Source organism: Cryptomeria japonica, chromosome 6 (assembly GCF_030272615.1).
Source record: "Cryptomeria japonica chromosome 6, Sugi_1.0, whole genome shotgun sequence".
In the NCBI taxonomy this organism is placed as follows: domain Eukaryota; kingdom Viridiplantae; phylum Streptophyta; class Pinopsida; order Cupressales; family Cupressaceae; genus Cryptomeria; species Cryptomeria japonica.
Genome location: NC_081410.1, coordinates 526,352,054 through 526,368,427, shown reverse-complemented (window position 1 = coordinate 526,368,427; position 16,374 = coordinate 526,352,054).

Genomic DNA, 16,374 nt, shown 5'->3' with positions numbered 1-16,374 from the left:
CATCTTCAGTCTTTTTACAAAGCAAAAACTTGGGGTGCCTGAGAAAATATCGCTTTCTTTCCACCAAGTTTCCATGTTTGGCAAAAAATCCTTATCTCTCCACCACATACCCTGAAACCTAAAACTCCCCTTGAAAATCTTATTGGCTTCCTGAAAGCTTAATTGAACTAGGAAATTATCTGACAATGATAATGGAAGAATACAAGAATCTAGGTTGATAGCAGAATCTAGCCAAAAGCGCCCTACTAAGAATCTATCCTGCCTCTCTGATATTCTTGCAAAGTTCTATCTCCTATTGGTCCAAGTATATCTTCCATTCTTTGGTATGACATCAAACAAATGATTCGTCATCACAAAGTCCCTGAAATCCTCCATGACTTTGTTGGACATTTTCAAACCACCTCTCTTTTCCTCCAGATCAAGCAGAGCATTAAAATTCCCTACTACAATGACATTAAGCATTGTTGAGGGAGCCAATCTTGTCAATAATGTCCTTCCACACCTTCGCTTTCTCCTCAGTATTTATCATGCCATATACATTAACCAATGGAAAAACCACATTATCCTTCAAGCTATGAACCACTCCAAACATCCAATATTTTGTTCTTTCCAACTCCGTCACCTTTATGTTATGTGGATTCCACAGGACTCCTAGCCCCCCGGCAGTGCCTCTGGCTTCTTGAAAAAAGTATTCCCATTTATTGCAGGATTGAAGAAAATTGAGAGCTTTGTCCATACATAATTTAGTTTCTTGGAATAAAACAATATCACTATCAACTCTACATAACGCTCGTTTTACCAAGCATTTCTTGTCGGGGGCCGAAAGACCCCTGACATTCCAAGTGGTGATCTTCGTCTCTCATCAAGGGAGACCCCGACTCCCTTGGATTTTTACATGAACTCGAAAACATTAATGATGTCTTTCTCCTTGGCTCTATCTTCTCTTTTCGGCTTGTTTGATCTTCTCCCCTGAATCCCCTTGGCCTTACCTAACAGTATATTAGCAAATTAGCTAATACATCTATGAGCGAGATTGTCCACTACATCATCCTACAGGAAGTCTTCATCGGATTCCCTATCGTATTCAATTTTTATGTATGAACAACCTTTCTTTTGTGAAAGGGACTCCATCAACTGTGGAGTATTCTCCACACCCTTATCCTCACTTCTGCATGCTCCAGAACATTCTCCCGAAATCCCAACGCCCTTAGACGGCCTTGGCGAAGCAGGCTTCTGTTGGATCTCTTGCTCGGGAGAAACGGTTTTCGTAACCAACTTACGATCTCCATCTTTTTGAACCCACTTTTTGGTCGGTTTAACAAAAATAGTGCAGTCCTCTGCACAATGATCCTTTAAACCACATCGCTCACAACATGGAGAGGGTTGTTCCACTTCGACCTGTTGCTTCCAGTGTCTCTCACCAGCCTTGAGGTATATGATGGAAGGAACTTTTTTGACCGCTACTATCTTGATCCTTGCATACAAGTAGGAGTCATTTTCAATGCTTTCTGCATCCACTGCCAACAACGTACCCAACGATCTACCAATACATTCCAAACTAGAATCACCCCAATACTCCATCGGTAGATTGTACAACCGAATCCATATAGACTCCTTGTACAGTGCTAATGGAACATGATCAAAATTAGAATGCCACGCATGAAGATACAGATGAGTCAAACCGTTGAACCAATTTTGTTGGTTCAAAATCTTATTTCTCTAACCGTTTCCTCTCTGAAAACCATGATGAAGAAGCCTTTTAGGATGAACTTCAAAACAACATCCTGGCTCCAATTATCTTTAACCCAGGCCCTAGTTTGTGTTCTAGTGATCCTGACACCAATAAATCTCTCGATGACCGCCATCTCCCTCCACAAGGCGATGTCCTCTTCAATTTCATCAAGCAATCAATTTCCACGTCTGATTCGCTACTTTTGGTTTCGACCCGAGGGGGAATATTTGATTCCACTTCACCCCTAAATCCTCCTTCATATCCTCCCTCGGGTCTGTTGTGATTATAGTCTTGTTGAAACCTTTGATTTCTAAATCTTCCGCCATAACCATACTGATGAAAACCTTGAAATCTTTGCTACATCTCACCAAAAACTGTCTCTAAGAGTTTATTCCAATCATTTTACTATTGAATTGTTATGTAAAAATGTTAATATCATTATTTTATTTTTCAAATATTTTTAACTTTTATCATTTTATTTTTTTGGGTATTAAAAAAGAGTTCAACTCAACACCATTTAAATGTCTACAAAATAGACTTTACCATTAAACTATTAATTATAATTTGACTATAATTAATATCAACTATATAAATGATGAGACATGTGTTGTCTTAAAAATTATTTCAATATTTTAATTAATCAAATTAATGCTTTGGAGAGGATCATTATTATTAGACATCGGATTCATCCGACCCATTGACTATGCAGAATGGATTTCCAACATCGTTCCAGTATCAAAACCAGATGGTAGTATCAGAATATGCACTGACTTCAGAGACGTCAACAAAGCTTGTCCAAAAGACGACTTTCCTCTGCCCAGTATCAACATAATTGTAGATCTCATAGCAGGCCATGCAATGCTCTCACTAATGGACGGTTTCTCAGGCTATAATCAAATCAAAATAGCCCCAGAGGATCAAGATAAAACCGCGTTCACCTGTCCTTGGGGAACGTATTGTTGGAATGTTATGCCTTTTGGCTTAAAGAATGCAGGGGCCACTTATCAAAGAGCAATGACAACAATATTCCATGACATGATGCATACCTTCATTGAAGACTATGTGGATGATTTACTAGCTAAATCCTTCACCAGAGCAGAACATCTCAGCATCCTAACAAAGATCTTTGATCGATTGGAGAAATTTCAACTCAGGCTCAACCCTAAGAAGTGTGTCTTTGGGGTTACATCAGGCAAGTTACTAGGCTACATAGTCTCAGCTAAAGGTATCGAAGTAGATCCAGCAAAGGTACAAGCCATTATGGAAATGCCACCACCAAAGAATATCAGTCAACTCAGATCTCTCCAAGGACGACTTCAATCAATCAGGCGATTCATCGCTCAGCTAGCAGATAAAATTCTACCATTTAACCATTTACTACACAAAAATGTACCATTCAGATGGGAGACCAAGTGCATAGAATCTTTTTACCAAATCAAACAATACCTGATGAATCCACCAGTTCTAGTACCACCAGTCGCAGGAAAGCCACTTATCCTATATATCTCAACAATAGATATATCATTGGGGGCACTATTGGCACAAGAAGATCAACAAGGAAAGGAAAGAGCCATATATTATATCAGTAGGACATTGAATGGCTATGAACTCAACTATACATTCATTGAGAAGGCTTGCCTAATAGTAGTCTTCGCATCTTAGAAGTTCCGACATTATATGCTAGCACACACCATTAAGCTAGTCGCCAAAATTGATCCTCTCAAATATCTACTCAGCAAGGCAGCTCTTACAGGTCGATTGGCTAAATGGGTCATGATTCTCAGTGAATTCGACATTCAATACACAGAAAGACGAGCCATCAAAGGACAAGCAATTGCAGATCAGCTGGCTGAAGCACCGCTACCAGGAAAACAAACCATGGAGATTGAATTTCCAGAAAGGGACGTTCTTGCTCTTTCTACCAAACAATGGACCCTATACTTTGACGGATCCTACACACAACATGGTTCAGGTGCTGGCATTCTATTCATCACTCCTGAAGGACACACTATACCAAGATCATATAGGCTTATGTTTCCATGCACAAATAATGTGGCTGAATATGAGGCAGTGGTTATAGGTATCAAAATGGTCGTAGAATGGAAAATCACAGAGTTAAAGGTCTATGGAGACTCATAACTAGCCATCCATCAAATCAACAATGACTATCAGACAAAAGATGACAAGCTACTACCCTACAAGCGAATGGTAGATGACTTCAAACAGTATTTTGTGCACATCACCTTCGAGCAAATACCAAGGTTGAACAACAAAGTAGCCGATGCAATGGCTACTATCACCTCATTACTACAAATTCCAGAGCAACAGAGTCGTTACGAGTTCCTGGTAGAGCAACTGTTCTCCCCCACCTATGACCACTCTGAATCCCATGTTATCTATGCCTTGACTGGTTCAGATTCTCCATTATTTATATGGACCAATATACAACTACCTCAAGCACAATATCTTACCAATTGACCAATTCCGTAACCAAAAACGTAACTTTATCTGGCAAGCTGCCCGTTATACCCTTACCGCTGATACTTTGTATCGTCGAGGTCTAGATGGTACTCTTCTTCGTTGCCTTGATCATAATGATTCTGATTTCGCTTTACACAAGCTTCATGAAGGTATTTGTGGCACACATTCAAGTAGTACTACTCTTGCTAAAAAAATTCTAAGAATGGGATACTACTGGCCTACAATGGAGAAAGACTCATATCACTTCGCCAAGAAATGTCCTAAATGTCAGATCCATGGTAATCTGATACATGCACCAGCACAAGAACTGCAGCCATTTACAACATCCTGGCCCTTTTGTCAGTGGGGACTAGACTTAGTTGGCAAAATTCATCCTTCATCTTCAAATGGACACAAGTTCATTATAACAGCAACAAAATACTTTACCAAATGGATAGAAGCAGTTCCCATGACCACAGTGACTGGGAAACAAATTGCCTCTTTTATCCTCAATTATCTAATCTGCAGATATGGTATTCCAAGTTCAATTATCACGGATAATGGACGGCCTTTCAAAAACCAAGATGTACAAGAACTATGTGAAAAATAAAAAATCCAACATCGGTTCTCTACACCATACTACCCACAGGGAAATGGTCAAACGGAAGCATCTAACAAGACAATACTGAAAATCCTAAAGAAAACAGTGAATGATGTCGGCAAAGATTGGCACGTCCAACTCAATCCAGCACTTTGGGCATACAGAACCAGCATCCGCACACCTACAGGAGCAACACCATACTCATTGGTTTATGGATCAGAAGCCATTTTACCCCTGGAAGTAGAAATCTCATCTCTCAGAGTCTCTTTGAAAGGTTTAATCCCAGATGAAGAGTATCGAGTTAACCGATTGCAAGAACTTGAACTATTAGATGAAAGATGTCAGCATGCTTACACTCATCTCAAAGCATATCAACAATGCATGTGCAGGAGCTACAATCACAAGGTCATCCCTCGCAACTTCAAAATTGGTGACCTAGTCCTCAAAGAAAATCCAAGAAATCAGCAAGATCAAGAAAAGAAAGGGAAGTTTGAACCTAACTGGTTGGGTCCCTATGTCATCATATCAGTCTATGGATCAGGTGCCTATCAGCTCACAACTTCAGAAGGAGATGTGCTCGACGAACCAACTAACATCATCCATCTGAAGAAGTACTACACTTAAGTAGCCTAGTGCACGGAAAAAGCAAAAAAAAACAAAAAACACAAAATACAATAAAAACAAATGGTGAAAACCTGGTAAACAAGTGCTCTTGTGAAAGACCAGCTCCTCTATCTATCTCCATACCATTTTATCCGTACAAACACTATCAGCCATCGCTCGACACTTAGCACATATCCACTCAGGACATACTTAGCATAGTCACTATCCTGGGTTATCCATATATATACTCTTACCACATTCCACCATGGCTTGGAAATCACTGTACATATTCACATCAAGAGGCACACTCAAACTAGGGGCATTAAAATCGTCAAAATTTGTGAACATTCAAGATGTCAAAACTAGAAGCAACACTCAGAAGCATGACATCCAACAACCAAAACTACACTTCATCGCAAAGCAAAACAAAGAAACACCAATATACCCAGGATGGATGATTTTCTGAAGTACTGAATGTTGCATTATCGCATACAAATCTTGACTCTTTTTGCATTTTGAACTTTTAAATTATTGGATTCCCTTCCTTTTCTCACTCAAAATGCTTCACAGCTAGAGATCATGGGGAACTTCCAATATTTTCTTAGTCTTCTGTCTGGGAGGCGATCACTTGTACTGTGTGAATACTTACCTCGAGACGTGATCCATCGAATATCATTATGTAAAGCGGAAAAATCGCGATCGAACCCTAGTTGCTCTCCCCTCTTCCAACTCCAAAGAGAGAGAAGGGAGGTTCGCTAGGATTCGATGGTTTTCACTTAGGGGGGAGACTTTACATTCAAAAGAGGGGTTGAAACCCACAAGATCCAATCCCACGCAATGCAAGATTGGATGCTAAATGAGTTTCAAGGGTTAAGACAGCAAGGCTACCCTCTTTTGTAAAGAATGTGCATAGGAGAATTAAGCTAGGAATGCATAGAAAGTGACAAAGATTCGCTTATAAACTGAGATAGGAATACAGTATGAAGCTGCGGACCTGGAATTAGCAGTAAAATGTCGATACGGCGCTGTCCTGCAAATTTGAGCAAAAGTTGTCAGGACGATGGCGCCCGGCGCCACGGTCCTCCGAAAAATCCGCGAAACGAAGGGGGATCTGTTCGTCTCTGCACAAGAATTCTAGATCTTCAATCTCAGCCGCGTACCTGCAACCTACACACAGAAAAGCGAAGACGATTGGGGGGTTAGGGATTAGGGGTTTGCCTTTAGGTCAAACCCCGGTTTTGGAATTAACCAAGAAATGAGCAAGAGCTGTGAATGTAAATGACTGTAAAACAAGTACTAATACCTTGTTCTAAGGATGTTTGTATCCTTATGTGCGAAGGTTTAGATGTTGTATGTTGTATGTTGTAGTAGTATGTGATCTCCTCTTCAATGGTTGAATCCTTGTCTTGAATGCAACACTTAGCCTTGAATGGAGACTTGAAATGATCAATTGCTTGAAGGAATGCTTGAATGCTTGAATGCTTGAGTATAGTTTCCACGCCTTTTCCATCATATCGAATGAAAGAGGAAAATGTAGTTTATATACTTGTCAATTAGGGCTGATAGACTGATTTTCCCGACCTTAGGCCGACCAGGAAATGTAATTTCCAAATTGCAAACACAAAGACCCGCAATCTCCTTAAGAGACCGGGCCCAAAATAGGACCCAGGGACCAGGGCGCTGGGCGCTCTGGTCCCACCTCCCGAGACATCAGGGTGCAAGGAGGTTCAAGCCAGGGTACTTGAAAAATGCAGTTTTTGGTGTCGTGAGCAAGTTTCGGGGTCTCCATTCAGGTTGCGTGTTGCGTCGCCATCGTGAAGACCGAAATGCAGTCGAAATTGCAAGTGTCGCAATTTTAGGACGCTACACATTGAAGGTCTAATTCCACTTCATGCATACAAATGATTTACTCTTGTCTGTTTATACGCAATACGCACTCAGGTCGTCCTGGTTCAATTATACCTTGACGCTTGTGCTATCTTGCAAAATCAAATATCATGTAAATTTTTCTCAGGTCATTATGGTTCAATTATACCATTGTGCTTGTATAAATTTTCAACACATCTTAAACAAATCAATGCTCAATGATGATACCTACAAAGAAAGCAAACAACATATGGCTATATCGGATGGCAAATATAGAAGGAGGATGCTACCAAAAACATAGTTGCATATCATTTTAAAATAGCTGCATATCATTTTACAATTAGTTGCATATCATTTTAACATAGTTGCATATCATTTTACAATTAGTTGCATATCATTATCATACATCTCACAAGATACATTTCATAGCATATAAAATCATACATCTCATTTTCAAGATACATTTCACAAAGCATACATCCTGCATCATACATTATATCATATATTTAAGCATTGCATCCTCATCACATAACGAAAAGAACACATAAACACATCCAACCATATCAACACACCACATGATCAAAGAAAATGGTGTCGTATATATATATATATATATATATATATATATATATATATATATATATATATATATATATAATGATCAAAATGTACAAAATATATCATCACTGTGTCTAGTACAAAGAATACAATGATAAAAAATACAATAGAGACCACGTCTCTCAAGTATGGCTATCCCCTGACGGTGATGGTTTGGCTCCACATGTGCCTGCCCCTGGATCTCCAGGAGGGTCCTATCTCGATGGCCCTGTCACACCTCGACTCTCGGACCGTGACCCAATATCTCGAGATTGACTGGATCTCGACTGTGTGAAACTCTGTACTCGATGATCCCTGGGTACTACAGCCTCATAATGCCGCCGATAATACTCCACCTCCTAAGCTCTCAATGATAGCTCTCTTAGGGTGTCTCTGATCGGACCACCCACCGCTGCTCTCTGCACACTGGCTGCAAGCTCCTCCGCTCTATCTCTGTGTCCCGCTCAGTGGTCAACTGTGCAATCTGCCACTGATATGTCAAAGCATGTGCCTACAGCTGCTGTACAGTCACCTGCAGGGTCTGAATCTAAGCATCCTCAACATGAGTAGGAACCCGAACCCGTAGCGGTACCTGTGTAGGGGCATCCCCTCTAACTCTGTTTGTCCTCGGTGCTGGAGGTGGGAGCACATCCGTCCTCCTCCTCTGCGCTGGTCGCATCACCTCATCAGTACCCCCCATTGCAGCTAACACCTCCCGCACCCTCCCCTCTCCACCGGCTCCAATAGCTAATCCGCCTCTCCCCCTATCTATCACTGCCTGTCTAACTGCTCTCTCCACACCTCTATCTCCTCTCCTCCCTCTATCTCCCCACCTCCCTCTAACTCCTCTCCCTCGTCGTCCTCCTCCATCATCTCCATCCTCCTCATCATCTCCCTCTCCCTCCTCATCCTCATCATCGAATGACGGCCGCATCTCCTCGGGATCCGATATCCTAGCCACTGCCCGCACAGCAAACAATCTCGCGAACTCATCAGTCATGCCCGCATCCAAAATCTCTGGGGCATAATCCCATATCTGACCCGCTATACTAGCAAACTCTTCCACTGCCACCGCACTATCAATGGTCGGGCCCCAATCGGCTACATCCTACCTCCGCCGTGCATATAAGTAAGCTCCCTGAGGTATACCCTGCTATCGACCAAACTGTCTCAAAACTCTAGTCACCACAAACCTCTCAATGACAAATGGGGTCCTCCCAATCAAGTATCTCGTCATGAACACATAGGGCATCTCTAGCCCATCCTCCGCCCACACCTCACACCCTGTATACGGTCACCATGTGACCATATCGATGTCATCCAAAACTCTCCTCCAGTGCTCTAGTTTGCCCAGCTTTCGTTAGACAACTAGACCCCTTTATCCATACGCATATGCACATCCCACGGGTCTATCTCTGTCTGCTAATGGCCTCGCAACCGGAATGTGCTCCTAGCACCATACCTGTAACAGTGTCACGCCAGCCGATAAACTACCGTAACCTAGGTATACCACCTCATGCAGGCCCCTGTACAGATGGGCTAGCATAGCCGATCCCCATGAAAACCTGCGGCCCTGTGTAACCATCTCCTCTAAAACTAGCCCCCATCCCACAGAGAATCCCTTTGACCTACGATCAGGACAAAGGAATCCACCAATAAACCCTGCCAGTACTGATGGAAGTGGTGCATAATCCAGGTCTAAAAACTCTTGCCATGGGATCTCGTATCCACAGACTGTCTCATCATGAAAAATGCGGCGAAGTGCTTCTGTCCCACCCTCCTCTGACTGCTCATATGGTAGTAGTGCACCTACTACTGGTATGCGCAGGATCCTGTAGCAATCCTCTGGTGTGACTGTCATCTCACCTATGGCAAAATGAAAGGTGTTCGTGTCGTTGTGCCACCTCTCTGCGAGTGCTGTAAGTAGCCCCCAGTTCACAGTGAACCGAGGCATATCCAATAGGGACGTCAACCCACATCTCTCAATGATATCAAGGTCGGCCTGCGTCAACCGAGGTATCAATGTCCACGGCCTCGGAAATCGCTCCCACGACTAAACCACGCCTAATCGCTCCTATCAACAAGCAAAACAAATCCAATATCAGTTTTCACATCAAAACAAAGATATCAATATCAAACTCACATCAACAACATGAAACAATTTGCTCATCTACATCAAGTTCAAAATCTTATCATTTCATATCAACTTGTAAAACAGCTCAAGTTATCAAAAACCATATCAAAACTTCTAACACAATTCAAGTCTCCAAAATCACATAAACTTGTAAAACAACTCAAGTTTCCCACCCATATCAGCTTGTAAAACAACTCAAGTTTCCAACTCATATCAGCTTGTAACACAAATCAGGCTTCACACATTGAACTTGAAACAAGAGTGCAAAAACATATCATCTTTTGATCAACACAACACATTGATATCTATGCATAACTTGACATATCACAAATCAAAACAAGTTATATTGACACTCATATTGGACCAATCCATAAAAATCATAACATCACGACACAACAATTTCACAAATCAACTCATCTCGCAAATTTTTTTTCCGGATGCGCTAAAATCCACCCACGCGCTAGGTTGTTTTTCCTACACGCTAATCTTTTCCCCCCATGCACCACCTACCCTACCCTATGCGCTAAAACCTATTTATGCGCTAATCTATACTTCGTTGACGCTACCTGTTCGACCCTATGCGCTAGGTCTACTCTACACGCTAAAACCCCTTACCCATGCGAACCCCTGTGACCCCCATGGGCTAGGTCTACCCTACGCGCTACCCTGCTGACCTGACGCGCTACCCTACGTTTGGCATGCGCTATTTTAACTCCCTACGCCACCCTAGACTTTCTATGTGCTACCCTATTTTGTTTCGGATGCAGCCCTAAAAATCAGCTTCATGCGCTACCTAAATTTTCGTATGCGCTACTTTGCGACTTTGATGCGCTAAAACGCTAAAACCGAATTTCAAAAATCAAAAAATGACAAAAAATGACCAAATCAAAAATCAAAAAAGGGTCAAAAGTGTTGACTTACTGGTGGTCCATATGCGGCAGGTCTCCGATACCTCCGAACGCGCTCAAAACGATGCCTAGAATACGGAATAGGCATTTTGACTTTAGACCAAATTCTCTTTCTCCAAAAGTCAACAATGCACAAATGAATCAAATTAAACCACTTTTCCCCTTTTATAGGAGGAAAATGAAATTAGGGTTAGGAACTGGGCATGTAATGTGGTCATGGTCTCCCTTATACCCTAAAATCTGTAAATTATCGGGAGATGAATCAATTCAACCATTTCACATAGACAAAATCATACACACCAAACACAAATCGCCAAATCAAATCAAAATTTTCAAAATATTGATTCATCTCCCGAGGGGGCATCATGCATCAAATCAAATCTGGGGCACAACTTGCAAGAGCGACACAAAAATGGCATTTGATCATAAATCATGATAACACATCATTTTCTTTGAAATAATATGTGCACACACGTCACTTCAAAGAGGGGCAAAATGTAGACGTATAAAAATGACCATATTCCTAAATGAATATTTTATGTTCATTTCTCTATTTAATTAAATCCAATTTAATTAAATTACCCACATTCCTCTATTTAATTAAGTAAATTACTCAATTTATTTAAATTAAATTCACTAGACTTCTTTTTACCATTTAATAAATAAATCATTTTATTCAATTAAACCCCCCCTATCCACTTTTAATTAAATTCAAATTTAATTAAATAGTTATCCTAAATTGAATAAATCTAATTTATTTAATTTCCCCAAATTGCAACCAAATTGAATTAAATTAACTTTATTTCAATTAAATCCTATTATCCCTCCATCCACTTGCATTCTCCTACATTTCCCACTTGCTTCCTAAACCCCTTCCTAATTTCTTCTAGACTCTTCTAATCATTTCTAATTAGCCTAACCCATCTTCTAAACTTTGTCACATCCCTAAGCAAGGGGAGGTCACTTCTCAAAACCTTAAAGTCTTTGATAACCATTAAAGGCTTCAAATCTTCAACCACTTAATATCCCCAAAGTCTCCCAAACCATTAATGGTTAATTCAACCCTCTTACATGGTTAGAGACTTTTTGCCTAACTTAACCTTCATCCAACCCAAGGGTCTCATCAAGCCTTTAATGCTTTGACCATGATTATCTCTTAATCATTTGCACAAGGGTTTATCCTTGGATTAACTCTTAATCCAATGGGTAAGCCTAACTTAAGCTTAACCCTTATCTCTAGATAACCATAAGGTCTTCTCAGGCATTTAATGCCTCCAACCCCTTCTCTCAACCCAACCCTATGTTGACACTTGTCACCATTTCATTGGTGCAAATTGCAAACATGGATCCCCAACTTTCAAACTCAACCCTTGATCAACTCTTTCAATCCTGACCATCCATTGCCCTGTTTTTGCTATAAATAGAGCTCTCATTCCTCCATTGCGAAAAAATAATAATCCAAGTTTGTAGTATCACACTTATGCTCAAATACATTCAAGCTTTCATATATCATTTTTATGCTCATCATTTTAGCCTCTCTTTTAGAATATTTTCTTTATCATTTAGCTCAATCATAGACTAATATATCATGTTAGGATAGTATTTATACTAACCTTGTCATCTTATAATCTAGTTTATTGCATTTTAAAATCATGCATAGCTTAGGATACATTTCATTCTAAAATCTATCAAAAGCATCCCTTGTTCTTGCATTTGCCATCCCTAAACCATTTTGCTCAGTGATCTGAGAGCAAAAACATTGGTTTGAGGGACCGTGTAAGATAGAGAACCATGGGACCAACCTTGGGAAGCTGAGTGATACTTCATTACTCCATAGCTTGCACCAAGAAGTCCTGTGTGTGTGTGAGCAAGGCTTCATAGAACTCCGTTTTTCACATATTGAGTTCTATCGACCTGCTTTTCCCGCATACAGTATTCTATCAAGATGAAAATACTGATCAACTAGATCATCAATCGATTGTCCGTACAAACAATGTAGATGAGCCTACTTATATAGGCAAGGCTAGGGATATGTGAGCACACAAACATGACATGTGGCTCAATAAGAAACAAGGGTAGGTAGGAAATAGGTGTGAGTAGGTAGGAGAAACAATATAATATTCCACATGAGGTGGATCACCCACTGAATGTGGAGTGTAACAACAAGATCACACCATAAAAGGTGGAAATTCTCCCACACATACTATCCCAATGTGGCACAAACACCCAAGTGTCTCATACCCAAACTACTATGAGATGCATTTACTAAGTAAACTTAAGTAAGGTGTAATAATATCCATGATGAATAATTATTTACACCAACAGCTAGCATGCTTCCACAACCGTTCTCCACATGGCATTCATGCTATGTGTTGACCAATACGTCATACCACCAATATATTATTTTGCCTCTACGATTGTAGTATGTGTCAATGCTAGGGCCCAACCTTCAACCTCACCCTGAATTCATGTGTTTAAGGTCTATATGTTGGTGGGTGCATGGATCACACAGGCTAATAAAAATTCCTTGCAAGTTAGTTAGGGTATGGCATCTCTTATAACTAATCTTGTCGATGGAATGCAGTCACAGTTAGATCAACTCTTATTTGCTATTTTTATTTTTATACATGGAGAGTAAAGCTGACGTGGGATCCATGAGAGGAATAATGGGCACAGGCCTATTTGAGACTTCCACTCTTTTTTCACACAATTTGAATATCTTAACCTATCACAATTTGGGATGTGTATAAGGTCTCCATAGGTATGTAATGGCATTAGGACCTAGTATTAGGCCTATGGGTGGCTTAAAAGGGGCCTCTATTTACCACATCTTGTTTCTCTGGCAACTCCATGTGCTTAGTTTCTTGTTATGAAAAAGTAGAAGCCTAGAGGTAGAAGTGGAACTCAGCTTGGCCCATAGTAGACAGAATGCAATAGTTTCCCAAATTCTCTTTGATTTCATCAACAACGTGTACCAGTTCTTATTATTTTTGCTTGCATTCCAACTTTTTCTTTGTTGGTTCCAAGCCTCTTGTTGTAGTTGTGGAGGGCGTTGCCATCTATATAGAAGAACAATTTAGTTTTCATCCAAAAGATTTGGTCCTATCTATCAAAAGTTGCAGTCCTGGGCAAAGCACAACATGATGTTCAAAAATTAACTTTATCTGAGCCTAAATAGGTAACCATAATTTTTCTCACATTTTCAAAACCGATTTTTTCTTTTGTGCAAAGAGCATTCAAAATACATTCCTTCAAGATTTACCTTGATATATGATTCTTTGTAAGTTGTACCTACCTTTTTGATATGTATATGAAATATACATGCCCAAACATAGATCTACTTGTTTTACCCACCTCTACTCCCATTTGACCTCGAGTCTTTTCAACTTCTTAATTCCAAAGTAGAGAGAAGGAAAAGTCCAAAATGCATGATACTTGACCTTACAATCCTACATGGAAACATGACATCGCGAGTGGTATGAGGAATTATTAAATAAAATAAAATAAAATAAAATTGATGTGGTCGGAAATAGATTTGCAAAATACAAAATAATTGACACCATGGCAAGTAACTTACATCAAGATTATGCACAAGTTGTTCTATTATGTGTTGTCAACAATGTCGATGAGGCAAATGGGTAGAGTTGGGAAGAAAAATATGACGGATACCAATCAGAGCAGAAATTTTTAAGAAATGAGACAAACCATTGTGTTGATTTTTGTGTTCTTCAATGTTGTGTGCGTTGCAAACTGTTTGCACTTATCTTCACACAATTCACTGTATTTATAGACAGCCTTGGTGGTGATCTATAGTAAGATCCATAAATGCATTTACTAACTTTCAAAAAACCGCATTTAAAGAAAATCTAATATTTGATACGAACCATCAAATTTATAAAGCGTCATAAATTGATATGAAGTGTGTAGAAAAGCAACCAATTCGGCTAATGCTGCAACAGGAGGAAATAAGAAGAAATGTTAGTCTATAAATTGACAAGAGAAACAGAGGAAGGAGAATTGATAACCAACCAATTTGTAGATTGAGCAGAAAGGAATGAGGAAGGTCATCAATCATTTGACAAAAAAAAGATCGAATGCAGAGTTATGAAAAGATATAGAGGGGAGGTATTATGGAAGGGCATCGACTAAGTGGGCTTCGTGTGGATCTGTACAGAAAAAGTGTTGTGGCCAGATGATTGAGTGAAGGGGCTACATAGTAAGACAATAAGAAGGGGAGACATCAACGGCTGAGAACATCATTATTTCACTACTAGAATCTTGATAGCAACAATGGAAGACTATGCAAACTTAAATGACCAGAACACAACTATACAACCCTTTGATCTTTTGCAGATGTTGTGATCGTCAATCTATTGAACTCTATTTATAAACATCTTGGGCGGTGATGAGAGGATGGTGATATTTGATTTGATCAGAAGATTTGATTTGATTGTATATCTAGAGAAATTTGATTTGATTTGGAATATCGATATTATTTCTCAGCATGATGTTTTCCAACGGAGTTTAGTAGGCAACAGAGAGGTTTTTAGATTTCTCATGAGTTTACCGTATGGGTAGCAGAGAAGAAAATAGTAAACCGGCAGGAGAATACCATATATCAGCCTGAGACAGGTTTTATTGAAAACCCCACGCAATATGCCTATCGGCTAGTAAAGATATTTTATGTTTTTTATATTAAGATAATGTAGATTTGTGATTCATGCGTTTATTTTTACAAAGATAAGAATATTGAAATTTTTTTTTAATGCAATAACTTTAATTGTTGAGTGGCACATTGTAAGACAATTATTAAATTAAATAGTCATTTAATGAATTAGAAATATGTATTTAAGAAATTAGTAATAAATGACAATAATAAGTTTCTATCTTAGTATTGATGAAGATGAGATGAAATTATCTATGATGGATGATTGATACTCGAATTCTAATTTCATATATGAGATGAACATATTAAGATAACTGAGATCTATGAACATTGGAATTATATGTGGTTTAAGGTCAATTATGTAATTATAGATTTGATCTATGCACTTATTGATAGAAATTTGATGCATAGATCTAAACTTAGACTATGGAAATGAACTTATTGATTTTGGACCTTCTTTACTTGTAAATAAAGATTCATCAAGATGTTTGGACCTAAAAAAAATATTTGTGGTGTTTGGGAACATACATGGGGAGCTTGCTAAGTGGAGGATATTGTCCTAATGGCAGCCCTAGGATTTGATTCAATGGTTTTTTATTAGAAAAAGAGGGAAAGAGCATGCAATCAATGCATCAATGGGTACCCTAAAACATTAATTTGTAGAACTTGAGTCTTGGTATTTGAAACTCGGATAAAAAAATGCAAAGGGGTGATGCAAACTCTTAGTATGCAACTTATAGTTTTGGGATTGGTTAGCAAAGAGACGATGATGTTGAAATATGTGATTTCAAAATAGAGGTAAAAGTG